This window comes from Moschus berezovskii, chromosome 14 (assembly GCF_049115385.1).
Source record: "Moschus berezovskii isolate FMDL1 chromosome 14, NW_MosBer_1.0, whole genome shotgun sequence".
Lineage (NCBI taxonomy): Eukaryota > Metazoa > Chordata > Mammalia > Artiodactyla > Moschidae > Moschus > Moschus berezovskii.
In genome coordinates, this window is record NC_142473.1 from 39612048 (window position 1) to 39631607 (window position 19560).

General features: G+C 40.6%; 1 protein-coding gene across 3 annotated transcripts in view; it reads left to right on the top strand.

Annotated features, from left to right (window-relative positions):
- Positions 1-604: 604 nt before the first annotated feature.
- PIK3C2A (phosphatidylinositol-4-phosphate 3-kinase catalytic subunit type 2 alpha) overlaps positions 605-19560 on the top strand; it is a 115755-nt gene continuing 96799 nt past the window's right edge. For 2 of the 3 annotated variants that reach the window (XM_055423277.2, XM_088843053.1), the window contains exon 1: positions 939-1070. The gene's annotated coding sequence lies outside the window, so the exon portion shown is untranslated. Of the gene's footprint in view, positions 864-938; positions 1071-19560 lie in introns of those variants that run through there. The other variant, XM_055423276.2, reaches the window with a different exon arrangement.

The following is a 19560-nucleotide window of genomic DNA, read 5'->3' on the forward strand; positions in this document are numbered from 1 at the left end:
AAGAAAGAAAAAATCAGATTTATTTTTCACCGTTTGTTGGAGGTGACTTTTTTGTTCTTGTTTTTACTGAGAATTGCCAACTAGTCTATCACATTAGGACTGTGCCTCTCTGGAAGGTCTGTTTAAAAGATAAAACTACTTAGAGCTAGGACTAAGTTTGACTCATGCCGCCAGCTTCACCGTCTGTAAAACGGGGGTAATTTTCCTATCTGCTTAACATGGTCACGTAATTTTTTTTTAATGTAACACTTGAAGACTAAATATTTTATGAGCATAAGCTCATTCAATTCTCATGAGGAGGGTATTATTACGGAGATTGTATGTAAAGATATTTTGTGATGTAGAAAAGAGCCGTCTGGTTCTGAGTTATGGGCCACCTTCTCACCTGGCTGTTGTGAGGATTAAATGTGATGAGAAAGCACTTTAAACACTTCACGTGATGGGCGGACTACTAATTACACACTCCGCAGCACCTGATCCACTGTGAGGAATCGGTAGACGCTGGTTGGAGTGAACGATTTTATATCTTCCCTGTTCCTTTCAATCCTCCAATGACAAACTAATCTCCGCAGGCCTGGGGCCAAAACCACGAATCTGGGAGCTGCAGTCTGGATGGAGGCGAGCGCATAAGTTCCAGAAGAGGGCACGGGAACAGTAAAGTAGTTCGGTGGTTGGGGGGAGCTTTGGACGCCGGGCTTGAGAGGTGGCCGACTGGGGTCCCCGGAGTCCCTCTCCTCTAGTCTCGGGCTGCACAGAGAGACGTCCCAGCTTTGCTGGGCACTCTACCCCGGGAACCGGACTCAGCCGCAGCTACCGGAGTTAGAGCCTCACGCGACCCACCCAGGCCCCGCCCACCACCTCAGGTAGGCCCTCCGCATCAGCCAATCCAAAAGAAGCCTGGGTGCGGAAGGCGGTGCTTTCCCGGCCGGAAGTGACGTCTATGCTTGGCTGGCCGCGGAGTCCGCCGAAGCTCTCGGCAGCGGCTGAGGCGACCGAGTGGAAAATGGCTCGGATTGTTGCGGCTGTGGCGCCTTGGGTTGTGGTGGAGGTAGAGGCTCAGGCAGCGTGAGGTGAGGAACAGTAGGTGCGGCGGGGGCCGGAACCGGGGACCCTGCTCTCCAAAGGCGCTGAAGGGCCCCTGGGGTCTTGGATGGGAGAGTCTCTTGCCGCGGCCCCAAGTCGCCCGGGTGTCCGCTTCTGACCCTCACCCCGTACTCTTGGCGCTGCCCCAGTCCGACTCACCTCCCTCTGGGCCTTGCTTCCATCCCTGCCGTTGCCAGCTACCCCTCCGAAGGTGCCCGCATCCCACCCGGACCCTCTTGTCGGGGGTGGTGGGTGGGGGGGCTCCTGGGAGTTAGTATTGTCCGAAAGGGCGAGGGGAAGCCACCCCCTTGTTCTGGGGACCGTGCTGGAGCCGCGGTGGCGGGTCCTATTCTCTGGTCGAATTGTTGAATTCTGCCGAGTGCGTGTGTTGCACTTCTCTTGTGAACCGTCCCCCGCCCCCTCCCCGCTTCTTTTCGCCTCCTTGTCCCATCTCCGGCTTTGGGGGCTACAGATCCTTTTTCTTCTCCACCCTCCCCCCACCGCCCCGCTCCCCGGTTGCTTTTTTTTTTTTTTTTGCTGCGAATCCACTTGCTTCAGGAAGACTATTATTTCTGTGTGTATTTAGCGCATCATCTTTCTGCGAGGGCGGTCAGATTAAAAATATTTCCCTAAGTCTTCCTGAGTGACGGAGGAACAATAAATAATTGAAGGAAAAAAGCACATGCTTATTTTCCTTGCTAGATGGTTTGTCTTTAAAAACGAGATTCTGCAGCTTTGGAGTTTTTTTGGTGGGGCGGGTGGAGCAGGCATTGAGGAGGGAAATGAGAAAGAAGAAAAATAAGTGAGTAAAGTCTGGAGATAAGGAACGTGGAAGAGGGAGCCTGTGCTAGTTCTTTCCCTCTGTTAGTGTGATTTTCAGATTGTAATTATATTTTTATTATGAACAGTGGGTGTTGAATTGAGTGTAAAGAAGGAGACCTTTGTCTTTGAACAAGATTATTTATTAAAGCAGTACCCTAAAATCTTTCCAGGTGAGTGTCAGGCAGAAAGATGCTGTTGGGAAAATTGTGTAACGTTGGAGCAGCAAAGCCACAGATTAGAAGAGATTCAGAAAAAAGAAAGCTGTTCTTAGAAGAGTGGTGGAGACTTATTATGAAAAGAAGGAAGGCTGTAGGGAGATCCAGGAACACTGATTCCAGGCTAGACTTTGTACCTTTGCCTCCTTGGCTTGTGGTTAAGTTTCCACATAAGACGCCTCTCAGCAACTCTGCCAGGGCTGGGGCTGATGCTCTTATTCAGAGGAGCAAATTAGACCAAGTGCTTTAGTTGAGGTCTGTACTGTTGAAGATAACTGCCTGTTTAATATTATGATAGTCTTTAAGTACTGAAAAGCATTTTGACTGGACTGTTTAACTCAAACCTATTCCAAGAGTTATTTTACCTAGGTACAAAGCACATATAGAGCTGCTTCAAGTAATTTTGCCTAAATTAATAGATTCCAAACCAGTTTTTTCTTCTGAAAGTCTATTGTGATTGTGTTTTGTATGCATATTGCTTGCAGTTTTTCTTGGCAAGCAATATATGTACATTGTTTTCATTCATAGGTTTTACAGTTTTTTCTGTTTCATGGGATATAAAAGTTGGCATGCTTGCATTTAGGAATTCTAGAAACTATAACTTTATGTAATAATTAGTTGTATTCATTGTTTCTTTCTTCTGCTGTAAATGATTCTAAAATTTTCAATTAATTGAAGATCGGTTCCCATGTCCAGAAATCGTTTTTTAATCTAGCCCAGTGCTTTTGCACTTAGTAAGCACATTCAGTAAATGAACTTATACCTAACCAAGAATGTTGAATTTCCCCAGAGTTCAGAGTTCTTATCAGAGCATCCGACCAAATTTTTCAGAGCAACAGGGCGAAGCAGTTTTTTTTTTTTTATGCTGTGTAACTTGTGTTTCTTTGATAATATGTAGAAATTACCCATTTTATTGTATTTGCCATATTCCAAAAACAATTTAAGGCATGTAAATTATAAAGGTGAATGTTTCAGTACAGTTCATATTCTTGATTTGTTAGTTGTACCTGACTAAGGCTAAAAGTCCATCTTATGGAAGATCTTGTTGTATCTAGAGGGCCTACAGGATGTCTGGGACAGCAGTAGTTCTAGGAATAGAAAAACGAATGAGATAGTATTTGTCCTCAATAAGTTCTCTAGTCCATCTGGGGAGACAAACACAAATTATAGCAGTATGGTTATAATGGCATGTAAGGATGGTGGATCCAAAATACTAAGAATGATGTGATCACCTGGCCTGAGAGATGGAGAGAGAATGAGTGCATCTGATGAGGATGGAGGTGCTCAAATTGAGTCTTAAAGGATGAATTCTTTTTATTAATGAGGGAAAGTTAGACGTTATCAGCTTCCAGACCCTGCTGAGATACTACCAAGCTGTTTAATACCTCTGATATCTTGTTTCTTTCATGTGAGAGTTGGTCTACATCTAAATCACTGCTGTTTAGTAGAAATATTAAATGAGAGCCACATATGTGAGATATTTTACATTTTTTTGATAAATCTTTGAAATCTGGTGTTCATTTTACACCTAGAACATATCTTACTTTGGACTACCTACTTGTCAAGCTCAGTAACTGTTGTGTTTATTGTTTAATTGGTAAGTCATGCTCCAGACTCTTTTGCGATCCCGTGGACTGTAGCCCGCCAGACTCCTCTGTCCATGGGATTTCCCAGGCAAGAATACTGGAGTGGGTTGCCATTTCCTTCCCCAGGGGATCGTCCCTACTCAGGGATTGAACCCGCATCTCCTTCATTGGCAGGTGGATTCTTTACCATTGAGCCATCTGGGAAGCCCTGTTTGTGTTTAACATATACCATACTGGACAATACAGTTCAAGAGTATGAAAATTCTGCTTTTCTGTCTTGGATTCTTGCTTGAAAAGGAAAAACAACTCCTATGAGAATTGTATAAATGTAGTCATTTATAATTTCTACTCATTTTGATAGTCTTTAGATTGGAATTATACTTGAAAATGATTTGCTCTAGGATATCTTTCAGGTTGTTCATAGAGTTTTTGTTGGGACTGTTTTCCCTGTGTCTGGTGTAGTCAGACTTTGAAATGTCTGTATTTTGTGCTTTTATGTATACTTTGTATTTCTCTTGGTCTCTGCAGTCTGTTCTTTATAACAAATGATGGATTCAAAACACAATGAGAGAATGTACATGGACATTTTAGGCAGTTAAAATGGAGATTTGTACAATTTTAAACTTTTTGGATTTCTTAAAAACATTTAAAAAATATTTGTATTTATTTATTTTTGGCTGTACTGGGTCTTTGTTGCTGTGCGGGCTTTTCTCTATTTGCAGCAAGTTTGAGCTACTGTGTAGTGTTGGTGCAAGGGCTCCTCATTGCGGAGGCCTCTTGTTGCTAAGCATGGACTCTAGAGTATGTAGACCTCAGGAGTTGCAGCACATGGGCCCAGTGGTTGCAGCTCTGGGGTCTAGAGCACAGGCTCAATAGTGGCGCATGCGCATAGTTGCTCTGCAGCATGTGGAGTCTTCCTGGACCAGGGATTGAACCCGTGTCTCCTGCATTGGCAGGCAGATTCTTTACCACTAAGCAACCACCAGGGAAGGCCAGGATTTCTTAAATTTTTTAATTCAGCTATTTGGGTACAAAAGTGAATGGGTTCTTTAAACCACTCTTGATTTTAATAGATTTGAAGGCAATTATCTAGCAGAGTATTTACCTTGAGAATGAATTAATATGCTATAAAATTGACAACCCTGTTGTTAAACACATAGCTTTCGTTAGTCTTGTAATACAAAAGTTACATTATTGATGAATAAATGATGTACAACGCTGATTAATTTGTTGTGCATTGAGTTTGGTTTAAAAAAAAATAGGCTTGTTTTAGTCATGATAACTGTGACTAACAATGATAAAGTAAATAACGTCCTTACATTTGTGTTTATTGATGATTATAGAACCTGTAATTCTCCCCCTCCACCAGCCTTATTCTCTGTGAAGTAAATAGGGCAAGTATTTTTTTCATTTTCTTGAAGAGGAAAATGAGACCCAGTGAAGCTGTGGTTTGTTTTGGATAATACATTACAGATACTGCTTGAGCATAGCAGTCTTACAATGCTAAGCCTAGAGTTCTTTTCATTTCATCTCTTCTATGGTGCTCAAGTGTTTAGATACATAGCCCTTAACAGATTTTGGAGTGTATTGATGGGTACTTCCTGCCTTGAAGGAATTTATATTCTTTCAAGAGGAGACCAACTACAATACATACAGCAGAAAGTAGTTTAGTTATTAAAAAATTATTAATGGGAAAGAAAAATGTAAGGGATGGTATTGTTGTTTAGTTGCTAAGTTGTACCCAACTCTTTTGCGACGCTTGGACTGCAGTCTGCCAGGCTCCTTTGTCCATGGGATTTCCCAGGCAAGAATACTGGAGTGGGTTATCACTATGGTTTCAGTTCAGTTCAGTTGCTCAGTCGTGTCCGACTCTTTGCGACCCCATGAATCACAACACACCAGGCCTCCCTGTCCCAACTCCCGGAGTTCACTCAAACTCACATTCATCGAGTCGATGATGCCATCCAGCCATCTCATTCTCTGTTGTCCCCTTCTCCTCCCGTCCCCAATCCCTCCCAGCATCAGAGTTTTTTCCCGTGAGTCAACTCATCGTATGAGGTAGCCAAAGTATTGGAGTTTCAGCTTTAGCATCAATTCTTCCAATGAACACCCAGGACTGATCTCCTTTAGAATGGACTGGTTGGATCTCCTTGAAGTCCAAGGGACTCTCAAGAGTCTTCTCCAGCACCACAGTTCAAAAGCATCAATTCTTTGGCGATCAGCCCTCTTCACAGTCCAACTCTCATATCCATACATGACCACTGGAAAAACGATAGCCTTGACTAGACGGACCTTGGTTGGCAAAGTAATGTCTCTGCTTTTTAATATCCTATCCAGGTTGGTCATAACTTTCCTTCCAAGGAGTAAGTGTCTTTTAATTTCATGGCTGCAATCAGCATCTGCAGTGATTTTGGAGCCCCAAAAAATAAAGTCTGACACTGTTTCCACTGTTTCTCTCTCTATTTCCCATGAAGTGATGGAACCAGATGCCATGATCTTAGTTTTCTGAATGTTGAGCTTCAAGCAAACTTTTTCACTCTCCTCTTTCACTTTCATCAAGAGGCTTTTTAGTTCCTCTTCACTTTCTGCCATAAGGGTGGTGTCATCTGCATAACTGAGGTTATTGATATTTCTCCCGGCAGTCTTGATTCCAGCTTGTGCTTCTTCCAGCCCAGCATTCTTCATGATGTACTCTGCATATAAGTTAAATAAGCAGGGTGACAGTATACAACCTTGACGTACTCCTTTACCTATTTGGAACCAGTCTGTTGTTGCATGTCCAGTTCTAACTGTTGCTTCCTGACCTGCATATAGGTTTCTCAAGAGGCAGATCAGGTGGTCTGGTATTCCTATCTCTTTCAGAATTTTCCACAGCTTATTGTGATCCACACAGTCAAAGGCTTTGGCATAGTCAATGAAGCAGAAATAGATGTTTTTCTGGAACTCTCTTGCTTTTTCTATGATCCAGTGGATGTTGGCAATTTGATCTCTGGTTCCTCTGCCTTTTCTAAAACCAGCTTGAACATCTGGAAGTTCATGGTTCACGTATTGCTAAAGCCTGGCTTGGAGAGTTTTGAGCATGACTTTACTGGCGTGTGAGATGAATGCAATGTGTGATAGTTTGAGCATTCTTTGGCATTGTCTTTCTTTGGGATTGGAATGAAGACTGACCTTTTCCAGTCCTGAGGCCACTGCTGAGTTTTCCAAATTTGCTGGGATATTGAGTGCAGCACTTTCACAGCATCATCTTTCAGGATTTGAAATAGCTCCACTGGAATTCCATCACCTCCACTAGCTTTGTTCGTAGTGATGCTTCCTAAGGCCCACTTGACTTCACATTCCAGGATGTCTGCTGGCTCTAGGTGAGTGATCACACCATTGTGATTATCTGTGTCGTGAAGATCTTTTTTGTACAGTTCTTCTGTGTATTCTTGGGCTTCCCTGGTGGCTCAGAGGTTAAAGCCTCTGCCTGCCACGTGGGAGACCTGGGTTCGATCCCTGGGTCAGGAAGATTCCCTGGAGAAGGAAATGGCAGCCCACTCCAGTATTCTTGCCTAGAGAATCTCATGGACGGAGGAGCCTGGTGGGCTACAGTCCACGGGGTCACAAAGAGTTGGACACGACTGAGTGACTTCACTTCACTTCACTTCTGTGTATTCTTGCCAGCTCTTCTTAATATCTTCTGCATCTGTTAGGACCATACCATTTCTATGGTTTAGTTACACTTAAAATTGGGCTTCCCTTGTAGCTCAGTCGGTAAAGAGTCTGACTGCAATGCAGGAGAACTGGGTTCGATCTCTGGGTTGGGAAGATTCCCTGGAGAAGGAAATGGCAACCCACTCTGGTATTCTTGCCTGGAGAATCCCATGGACAGAGGAGCCTGGCAGGCTACCGTCTATGGGATCCCAAGAGTCGGACACGACTGCGTGACTAAGCACAAAGCATGAATACCTGTCTAATTAGGGAATGGGAGAATACTTTTTCAAATGTTTTATTTGCAGTTTTGGAAATCATGCAAAGCAGGTATACACCCCACCCCAGCCCACATAAACTCTGAAGGAGTTACCTGTAATCAAAACCATAGTGCTGTGAGTAGCCATAACCAGATTGATTTATTAAATCACTTTATATGTGTTCATAATTCAATTTATAACTGTCCTGACTTTTCTTTTTTGTTTAGTGTGTACATGAATTGAGCAAAGCGCTCTTTGGCTTTAGAATGTACCCTGGTTTCATCTGACTAGATTGCATGATGATTTATCAGACTAGAATTCTGCCTGTATTAAAATACATGACATGAGATTGTATCTGTTCAGGTTTTTTTTTTAAAGACAGTTATTAATATATAATTTACTTATAGTAAAATGCATCTGTTTTGGGTGTACCGTGCTATAAATTATAAGAAATAGTGACAGTATGTAACTGCCACTACCACAATTAAAATGTGAAATATTTGCATCACTTTAGAAAGTGTCCTTATGCCTTTTGTAAATTGGTCCCTCCCACTTACCCTCTAGTCTCTGGCAGCAACTGATCTCTCTTTTTCATTTCTCTAGTTTTGCATTCCAAGAATAGCATATAAAATTGGCATCATCCTATACCTATAGCCTTCTGAATCTGGCTTCTTTCACTTAGCATGTTTTGAGATTCAATATACCCTTTTAACAAAATGCCAAATTTTTGTAACAGTTTTAAACTACAGAAAAATTGTTAAGGTAGTACAGAGAATCCCAACAAACTCTGGACCTGGTTTCCCCTATTACTTTTTATGTATGTAAACTATGTTTGCTAACTGTCAAGAACAAGATTCTAGAATTAAGTTTTGTGTGTGGAAGATGTGTGAAGGTTTCTGTCAAGATAACTATCTAATAACTTTTTATTGTAAATTATATATACCAAAATTTGTCATTTAACCATTTTTAAGTGTATATTTCAGTGACATTATATTTACAGTGTTAATGCAGCCATCAGTTCAGTTCAGTTCAGTCGCTCAGTCGTGTCCAACTCTCCGCGACCCCATGAATCACAGCACGCCAGGCCTCCCTGTCCATCACCAACTCCCGGAGTTCACTCAAACTCATCACCACTTTCTATTTCCAAAGTTTATCATCACCCCAAACAGATACTCTGTACCGTTAAGCAGTAACTACCCAGTCCCCTTCTTCCTGCTGCTGCTGCTAAGTCGCTTCAGTCGTGTCCAACTCTGTGCGACCCTATAGACGGCAGCCCACCAGGCTCCCCCGTCCCTGGGATTCTCCAGGCAAGAACACTGGAGTGGGTTGCCATTTCCTTCTCCAATCCCCTTCTTCCAAGCTCCTGGTAATTTCTTATCTATTTTTGTCTCTTTGACTTTACTTAATTGCCAGGATATGGAGGCAACCTCAACTGCCAGTCAACAGATGAATGGATAAAGATACTGTGTGTGTGTGTGTCTGTGAGTCTCTTTGTGTGTCTGTCTATGTGTGTGTCTTTGTCTGTGTGTGTGTGTTCACACACCATGGAATACTACTTGGACATAAAGAAGGAAATTTTGCCATTTGTGACAACGTGGATAGGCTTGGCAGATATTTTGTTAAGTGAAATAAATCAAACAGAGAAAGACATATATATCACTTGAATGTAGAATCTAAAAATACAACAAACTATTGAATACAACAAAAAAAGAAACAGATTCACAGATATAGAGAACAAATAAGTGGTGAAGGGCAACATGAGGGTAGAGGATTGAGTGGTACAAACTATTATATATAACATAAGCTATAAGGACGTATTGCACAGTGTAGGGAATGTAGCCTGTATTCAATAACTATAAATAGAGTATAACCTTTAAAAATTGTGGGGACTTCTCTGGTGGTCCAGTGGTTTGGACTCTGTATTATCACTGCTGAGGGCTAGGGTTCAATCCTTGGTCAGGGAACTAAGATCCCACAGACCACACGGATCTTTGGGCCAAAAAAATTAGGAAAAAACAAATTGTGAATCACTATATTGTATACCTGAACTTATGTAATATCATACATCAACTATACTTCAGTTTAAAAAAAAAAGTGTTAAAATGTGGCTGCAACATTTTATATTCCTGTTGGTAAAGTGTGAGGATTTCAGTTTCTCTGTATCCTTGTCAATGCTTCTTTTCCTTTATTTATTTATCTATATTGAACTATAGTTGATTTACAGTCTTGTGTTATCTTCAGGTGTATGTGGTTAACTTCCCTGGTGGCTCAGCAGTAAAGAATCTGCCTGCCAACACAGGAGACATGAATTTGATCCCTGGTTGGGGGAACATCCCCTGGAGAAGGAAATGTCTACCCACTCCAGTATTCTTGACTGGAAAAATCTCATAAACAGAGAATCCTGGTGGGCTGCAGTCCATGGGGTTGCAAAGAGTAAAACATGACTTAGCGACTAAATAACAATGTACAGTTATACACACACACATATATTCTTCAGGTTCTCTTCCCTTATAGGTTATTAAAAAATATTGAGTGTATTTCTGTGTGCTATATAAGTAGGTCTTGGTTGATTATCTATCCTTTTTAAAAATTATAGTCATTCTAGTAGGTGTGAAATGGTATCTCTTTGTGGTTTTGATTTGCATTTGGGTAAACTCCAGGAGTTGGTGATGGACAGGGAGGCCTGGTGTGCTGCAGTTCATGGGGTCGCAAAGAGTCGGACATGACTAAGCGAGTGAACTGAACTGGACTGAATGAGTAGTGGTGTTGAGCATCTTTTCATGTGCTTATTGGTAATAAGCAGCCTTTTTTTGGGGGGGGAATCTTAACCACTGGACCACCAGGGAAGTTCCTAAGGTACCTTTCAGGTAGCTGAACTAAGCTCCCTTTGTTCTAATAATTGAACAGTTGTAATGTATTTTTAAAATACTTGTTATATGTATTATATATGTATATAATATTATTATATGTATATTATTTTATTTGATCCTGACAACACTGTATCTGTGCTTTACATATGAGAAAACTAAGAAAAAGTCAGATCAATTATTTAGGAATACACAGTTAATAAGAAGGAGGTATGATATTTGAGCTTGGGTCTACTCAAAATGCTACTTCATTTTTTCTTCTTCGTTATCACTTTTGTTTTATAAAACTAGTAATTTTCATGCATTTGATGTCATGTGAAAACAAGTTTTTGTTAGCCATAGAAACTGACAGTTTGGGAGAAAAATTTCAGAAGTATTCATGTCATTTTCATTATTATTATTCCTTATTTGGGTGTTCTCAGTTGTATTTTTTCCTACCTTAAACCATGTTGGAAAGGGAAGCATATACCATAACAACACAAAAAGCTTACTGTTATTTGCCATGTTGGAATTGGGGTAATGTCAGAGTATATTTAATGATTCATGTTAAATGAATGAACAATAAAGTAGTCCAAAGTTCACTAATTATCTTTACAAAGCAGTACTACTGTTGGGATTCTGGGTTAGATTGAAAACTGCTTTGTCAGTAAAATGTCTTTGTACGGGACCTCTTGCTATTAACAGTATTTCCCTCCCCGTCCCCCTCTCCCTCCCAAACACATACGGTGATACACATATGCAGATACAGAAAGTTGTTCTGGGTGAAAGCTCTGATTGTGAGTCTCTTATGTGTAGAAGCTGCTAAGGGCTAAAGGTAATATAATGACTGCTAGTGCTTATTGGCAACCCACTCCACTGTTCTTGCCTGGAGAATCCCAGGGACGGGGGAGCCTGGTGGGCTTCCGTCTGTGGGGTTGCACAGAGTCGGACACGACTGAAGCGACTTAGCAGCAGCAGCAGCAGCAGTGCTTATTAGACTCCAGTGTAGCTGTTGCTTTTTGTCAAAATGGAAGAATTAAGCCCTTTATTAGTTGCTTATAATCTTTGGGCAAAGCATAATTGTAAGTGTGGTATAGAGGTTAAAGAATACAAGATCCAGGCTAAGGCCATACATCTTTAAACTTGTGGAGAACCTTGGGAAGACTTTTAGCTTTTCCCATGACTTCACTGTTTTCTTATGTCCAGGTTATGGCTCCAGTCATCTTTTCCCTCATTCCACTATTAAAAATATTATCCCCTATCTAAATCATTCTCTATCACACTACTCCCCCCCCCCCACTTTATTTACTATCTGAATTTATTTTCATTTGTTTGAACAAAGCCACTTATTTCCAGTGCTGTCATTCTAATTCAGGTTATTGCTAATTCTTTCCTATACCAGTTCAGTTGTTTGTTAATTGGTTTCCTGGTTTCTGTTTTTGTTTTTCTTCCATCTGTTTTTGCAGAGCAAATAGAGATCTTTGAACAATGCAAAGCAGATCACATGAATGTCTCTGCCTAAAACACACCTTCAGCTTCTTATTATACCTAATAATTGAGTATACTGGTTTTCCCCTCCTTGGAGTTATATTAAGTTTAACTATAAAAGCTCATCTTGGTAGATGGAAATTTTAGGTTGTTTTTTTTTAAGAGAAGATTTTTAGGTGGAGAGGAATTGAGCTTGATGGTTTAACTTATTCTTAATTTTTATCAAAAAACATTTCACTAAAAATCTACAGAGTAAAATTGTTAGGTTGAAATGAAGAAGTTTGATTGTGGCATACCCTAAACCTAGAACTATAACTCTACACATTTAACATATCTAAATTTGGAGAAAAATGATTAAATTGTACAAGAGAAATTATTGTAGAAACCTCCCTGGTTTCTTTAGGAACAGGCTCTGTAGATAACTGTATTGATTTGACCTAAACTCCACCAGTGTTGGTAAAAACTGAAGCCATTTCTTTCAAGTAGTTTAATCTACATTACTCTGCAACCCCATTAGGTTAATTCTCTGGTATATTTTTATCCTATTTGGGCTTCACTCAACTTAAATTTATTTGACTGATGACCTGCTTCACTTATAGAAAGTTCTTGGTCATTTTCTCTTCAAATATTTGTTCTGTTCAGTCTCTCCTTGCCTGGGACTCCAATTAGATGTGAAGTGAAGTTTGCCTAGTTGTGTCCAACTCTTTGCGACCCCATGGACTGTAGTCTGCCAGGCTCAGCTGTCCATGGAATTCTCCAGGCAAGAATACTGGAGAAGAGAACAGGGTAGCCATTCCCTTCTCCAGGGGATCTTCCCAACCCAGGATTGAACCCAGGTCTCCTGCATTGCAGGGAGATTCTTTACCATCTGAGCTACCAGGGAAACCCAAGAATACTGGGGTGGATAGCCGTTCCCATCTCCAGGGGATCTTCCCAACCCAGGGACTGAACCCACATCTCCCGCATTATAGGCGGATTCTTTACTTTCTGAGGTAATCAGGGAAGCCCCCGATTACATGTATGTTGCTGCTACTGCTAAGTCACTTCAGTCGTGTCCGACTCTGTGTGACCCCAATAGACGGCAGCCCATCAGGCTCCCCCGTCCCTGGGATTCTCCAGGCATGAACACTGGAGTGGGTTGCCATTTCCTTCTCTAATGTGTGAAAGTGAAAAGGGAAAGTGAAGTCGCTTAGTCATGTCTGACTCGTAGCGACCCCATGGACTGCAGCCTACCAGGCTCCTTCGTCTATGGGATTTTCTAGGCAAGAGTACTGGAGTGGCTTGCCGTTGCCCCACTTGAAATTGTCTGGTAGAATTCAGGCATGCTATTTTACCTCTCCTTCTCTTTTTTTCTCTTTTAGTTGAAATATTTTCTATTGATTTGTCTTTGAGTTTACCAGTGTTCTTTGTTGTTAAGTCCATGTACTTAATTCTTCATTTCTGATACATTTTTCTTTCCTAATATATTTTTTGGGTTCTTCCTTTTTTAAAAAAAATAATAATTTGTATTACTCCATGAAATTCTCCCCTGCTTCATGTGTGTCATCTGCCTTTTCTGCTAAATTTAGCATTTTCATCCAGATTACTTTCAAAGTTCCCACTTGACAATTTCAATATTTGGGCCTATCTCTGGTTATTTTGACTGCCTCTTCCATGGGCCACATTTTCTTGTTTTTCTTGTAATCTTTGATTATATGCCAGACAGCTTATCAAAATTTGGATCCTGAAATTTATTTATTACTTAATATTTACCTCCAAAATACTCTTTATTCTGTCAGGCCACTAAATTGATAGTCTGATTTATAAGTCAGAGGGGGTCTGTGCTTTGTTACAGCTTTTAATTTGATTTGGTTCACCACTGCATTGAAATAGTTTGGGGCAGAATCATAACTTTGTCTAGTAGAATTTGAGATCTGAACATTGACTTGATTCCAGAGATTGGTTTTGTAGTCTTGCTGCCAGTTTTTTAGATTGCTGGGAGTCTCTTTGTTTTCTGGTCCTGCTTTCTGTGTTTCATTGGATCTCTGCTTTGTTTCCACTATCCCAGTTTCTGGAGGGCAGCTGTCTTAGAGTATGTAAAAGTCTGGGATGCCTTGGAGGGCTTTTTCTTAGCTCTCTGCCATGTCCAGAGCCATCGGTAGCTGGAAACTTGGAGAGCTCTGATGGGTTTCTCCCTGCTTACCTCCCCGGTCCTTTTTGGCAGGTACTTCAGGGAGGCCCACACACCTCACCAGGGGATCTCTTTCAGCTTTTCTGTCCTGCTCCCAGCTTTCAGTATGCTACCTATGCATTTAGTAAAGCCCCATGGGAAAGAGTTGATGAGTGGGTATAGACTTGTTCCATGTCTGGGGTTTCTTGTAATTCTTTATCTAGTACTTTAGACCACTCTGCCTTGCCTCTATCACTCCTCTGAATTCTAACCTGTCATGCTAGCCTCCATGTGATTGTTAGAAGTCTGGCTTATTTCACTTTAACCCTGTCTACAGTGCATTCCTTCTCTCCCTGCTGTGTTAGGGTTGAGAGTAGTGATGGGCCTGATTTGAAGGGTTTATCACTTTCTGGAATCTAATTCATTTGGTTTTTTAATGTTCTCTACTCTGATGCCTTAAAACTTTTTTTTTTTAAAGCATTTTTGGCTTGTTTTTCATTGTTGGGGTGAGAGTGACAGTCTCTTGCCACTTTGTATATTCTAGTAAGAGAAATTTTATATTACATATTTATCACATTCATTTTAAAATAGTAAAGCTTGAAATGTCTAAAACTCTACCAAGGTTTAGATGAAAGTGAGTGTTAGTTGCTCATCACGTCTGATTCTTTATGACCCCGTGAACTATAGCCCACCAGGCTCCTCTGTCTGTGGGATTCTCCAGGTAAGAATACCGGGTTGGGTTGCTGCAGGCAAGTTCTTTACCATCTGAGTCTACTTTCTGTCATTGGTTCTTCCCCATGCTCCATTTTTAGGTATTCACTTAGTAATTCCTTATCACTGTCAACCTCAGTCTCCTAAGGTAACTCTTCCTTTCCAAGTCAGACCCATGGATCTGTGCTTCTGATTCTCTTATTCATCTATACCCAGCATCTGAACTAGTATTAAATATTTATCTTCTGTCTCTTGTGCCTTTCAGTCTTTGTGCCCTGAATCCTCTTCAACCTACCACATGTTGAAATCGCTTCCCATTTTCAACAGCCATTCCTGACACCTCCTCCTGTCTACCTAGTTCCCTTTACTGTCAAAGAATATGCCCTTTTTACGTGTAATTCCTTACTTTTTCAGTTTTCATACCTGTCTAAATCACTAATGAGAGTCTGAGAGTGGGAAATGAGGAGTGACTGCTAATGGGTAAGAGACTGGGGGGTGATGAGAATGTTCTGAAGTCTGATAGTGGTAATGGTCACACAACTCTGAATATAAAATAAATAACTCTATGCTTTAAGTGGATGAATTTTATAAGTTAATTACATATCAGTAAAGCTGGGAAGGATTGGGGGCGGGAGGAGAAGGGGACAACAGAGAATGAGATGGCTGGATGGCATCACCAACTCTATGGACACGAGTTTGAGTGAACTCCGGGAGTTGGTGATGGACAGGGAGGCCTGGCGTGCTGTGATTCATGGGGTCGCAAAGAGTCGGACACGACTGAGCGACTGAACTGAACTGAAAGTTGTTAAAATAATCCCAAATGAGGTCTTAAATCTAGAGTTTTTTCAGTCCTCATCCTGTATTGGTCTCTGTAGCTTCTCCATTTTAGGACATCCTGTTCCCTTATTTTTCTGTTACCAGTCTTTACACTTATTTATTTTCCTTTGACCTTTTGTTTTCTGTTTAAGTATTTGTGGCCCTCATGATTTCTCTTTTTCTCTGTTCACCCTGTACATTATCTCCGTGCAGTCTCAATTACTTTCATGACTTCGGGCCTTTAGTTTTACATAGATAACAACTAAAGGTCATCTCTAAATTGCTCTGTTGAGCCCAAGACCAGTATTTTAAGTCAGCAAGCAGACATGAACTGTATATCCCACATGTACTTAAAATAATAATGTGTTTCGGTCTGTCTAAAAAGCATATGGCTCTGAAGAACAGTTCTGAAAATATGTACACATGATTTTCTTCCCTCAGAGAAAGAAATTCATGGTTGTTATTTGGCACATTTTAGATGATTTCTAAGTACTTTAAATGAAACCAAATGCAACATGAGTGGATTAAAAATCTGTTGTGTCTCTTAGGTTAAAATGTTTGTTTTGAGTATATTTTTCTGTACTCTTGAGTATGTTACAGAATACTGAAGACACTCCCCAGTGAAGAAATGCTTCCTACTTGTTCCAAGACTGTTCTTGGTGCTTAGGGATACGAATGTGAATCGAGCAGTTAAATCCCAGCTTCATGAAATTTGTAGTCTAGTGTGGAAACATAGATAATAAAATAAGTAAAATATGCAATATATTGGATGGTACTATGTGCTAAGAAGAAAGTAAGTAAACTGCATAGGCAGTTGAGTTAGAGAGCGTTGTGGTTATAACTTGGTTATCAGGGAAGACTTTCTGATATGTTACCTTCTCGATGGAAGACTTGAAGGAGGTGAAGAGGGAGCCATTCAGCTCTCCAGGGGAAAAACAGTCCAGTCAGAGGAAACAAAAGAGCAGAAGCTCTGAGTGAGAAGCATATGTATTTGAGGAACAAGGAGACCAGTATGACAGTAGCGGAGAGGTGAGTTTTAGGAGAGAAAAAATAGGGTGACTAGATTTTAGAGTGCCCAGGGATGGGGGAGCCTGGTGGGCTTCCGTCTCTGGGGTCACACAGAGTCGGACACGACTGAAGTGACTTAGCAGCAGCAGCAGCAGCAGCAGTGGACTTTTACAAAGATTTTATCTTTTCTCTGAGTGAGGTAGGAACAACTACAAGTTCTTAGCATAGGGGTGAGATGACCTTTTTCAGTATCATTCTGGGTGCTATGTTGAGAATAGTATGAAGAGGTAGGATAGAAGGGTCATGGAGACAGATTGGGAGTCTGTTTCACTAATGCAGGCAAGAGATGATGGTTGGTCTGGATGGTAGCAAGAATACAATGAAGAAATGCCTAAATTCAGAAATACTGGAAAGTAGAGCCTCTAAGATTTTATACACATATCCATAGCTATTTCATAGAGCCACCACCAAACATTACTGCCTTCCTGACATGCTATAATTGAATTAAGATTTTGTAGTTTAATTCAAATAAGAAGCAAAATAAATATACTGGACATGCATACAGTGGTGAGGGTATGCAGTCATCCCTCTCACTGATAGAAATATCTTACTATGTGTTTTAAAATGCAGTTAATATTTTTTAAGTGCATTGGTCACGTTATGTGTGCAGTGCCTATGAAGTGATTCACAAATGGTGAAAATTTGAGAAACCATATTTTATAGTTTGTTGTTTTCTTTTATGTCTTAACACTTTCCCCATATCCCTTAATGACTTAGAGCAGTGTCCTTAATTTAGCCTAATAGACTGGCATCACTAAAAAGGTGAACTTCTTGTGTTCACATAATTTACCGTGTGGGGTTAAGGAAAAAACTCACATGCAATTCATAATGAGATGTTCTTTATTTTTCACATACCACATATAATATAGAAAAGAAGGTTCAGTATTTTAAATATGTGGGAAGTAGATTCTTTTTTATTGTGAAATAACAAAAAAGTTCACAAATCGTATATGATTGTTTAACAAATAGTAATTGTAAAACAAACTCTTGTGTAACCAGTTGTGACTTTACAGACTAAAATACTGCTGGTATTCTGGAAGTCCCCAGTGTTCTTCTCCCTTATAAATCTCTCCCTCCCTCCATGAGTAACCACTTTACTAACTTTTTATAATCTTTTCCTTTTCTTTGAGGTTACACTGTTACGTAAACATTCTTAACACTAGACAATGTAGTTTTTCATGTTTTGAACTTTATATGGATGAAATTTTTATATTTTTGTCTCTCCCTTTGCCTCTCTGGTGGCTCAGATGGTAAACAATCAGTCTTACAATGCAGGAGACCTGGGTTCAATCCCTGGGTTGGAAAGATACCCTGGAGAAGGGAATGGCAATGCATTCCAATATTCTTGCCTGGGATATTGCATGAACAGATGAGCCTGGTAGGCTCAAAGAGTTAAGAGATGACTGAGCTACTAACACTTTCACTTTGTTTAACATTATTTTTCTAAGTTTTATCTTTTTTTTTTTTTAAGAGTTTGTTCTGAGGTTAGCTATACTGTCACTCTCACAGAACTCCTTCCCTCACACTTCTTATAGACTCTTGTGACATTGGCTACACTTGCCTTGGGTTTAATTCTATTGCTCCTTGAAGACAGGGACTGTATTTCTCATGTGCCTCTTCATATTATATCCACTGCACCTTGTACAATGCCTAGCAATGGTGGTGGTGAAGTCGCTAAGTTCTGTCCGACTCTTGCAGTCCCATGAACTGTAGCCTACCAGGCTCTTCTCTTAATGGGATTTCCCAGCCTAGAGTACTGGAGTGGATTGCCATTTCTTTTTCAAGGGAATCTTCCCTACCTAGGGATCGAATCCAGATCTCCTACATTGCAGGTAACCTCCTGCTTTACAGGCAGACTCTTTACCAGCTGATTCTGAGCCACCACAGAAGCCCTTATCCATTTTTTTTTATAGTTCTAATTCATTCTTTGTCACTGATGTACAGAATTCCATTGAATGAATTACAATATAAAGAAAATATTTGGTCTTTGTCCCTCATTCCTGTCATGCAGTTCCTAAAACTCTTGAAATCTCCAGACCATTTTCTTTTGTATACTAAGATGACTGTTGTCTGGGATCCCTGGATAGTTTCTGAATGAAGGCTAGTTGCCGGGAAGACCAAGGTGTGACTGCTGGGTTGGAACTTCCAGCTCCACCCCCTGACCTCTGGGGAAGGGACTCTACACAGCTGGAAACTGAACTAATCAATGACCAGTGATTTAATCAACCATGCCTGTGTAATAAAATTTCTGTAAAAGCTCTATACAGTCAGCAAAAAGAAGACCGGGATCTAACTGTGGCTCAGATCATGAACTCCTTATTGCAAAATTCAGACTTAAATTGAAGAAAGTAGGGGAAAACCACTAGACCATTCAGGTACAACCTAAATCAAATCCCTTACGATTATGCAGTGGAGGTGACAAATAGATTCAAGGGATTAGATCTGATAGACAGGGTGCCTGAAGAACTATGGACGGAAATTCATGACATTGTACAGGAGACAGTGATCAAGACCATCCCCAAGAAAAAGAAATGCACAAAGGCAAAATGGCTGACTGAAGAGGCCTTACAAATTGCTGAGAAAAGAAAAGAAGCTAAAGGAAAAGGAGAAAAAGAAAGATATACGCATCTGAATGCAGATTAGCATTCTCTCCAAAGAATAGCAAGGAGAGATAAGAAAGCCTTCCTAAATGATCAGTGCAAAGAAATAGAGGAAAACAATAGAATGCGAAAGACTAGAGATCTCTTCAAGAAAATTAGAGATACCAAGGGAACACTCATGCACAGATGGGCACAATAAAGGACAGAAATGGTGTGGACCTGA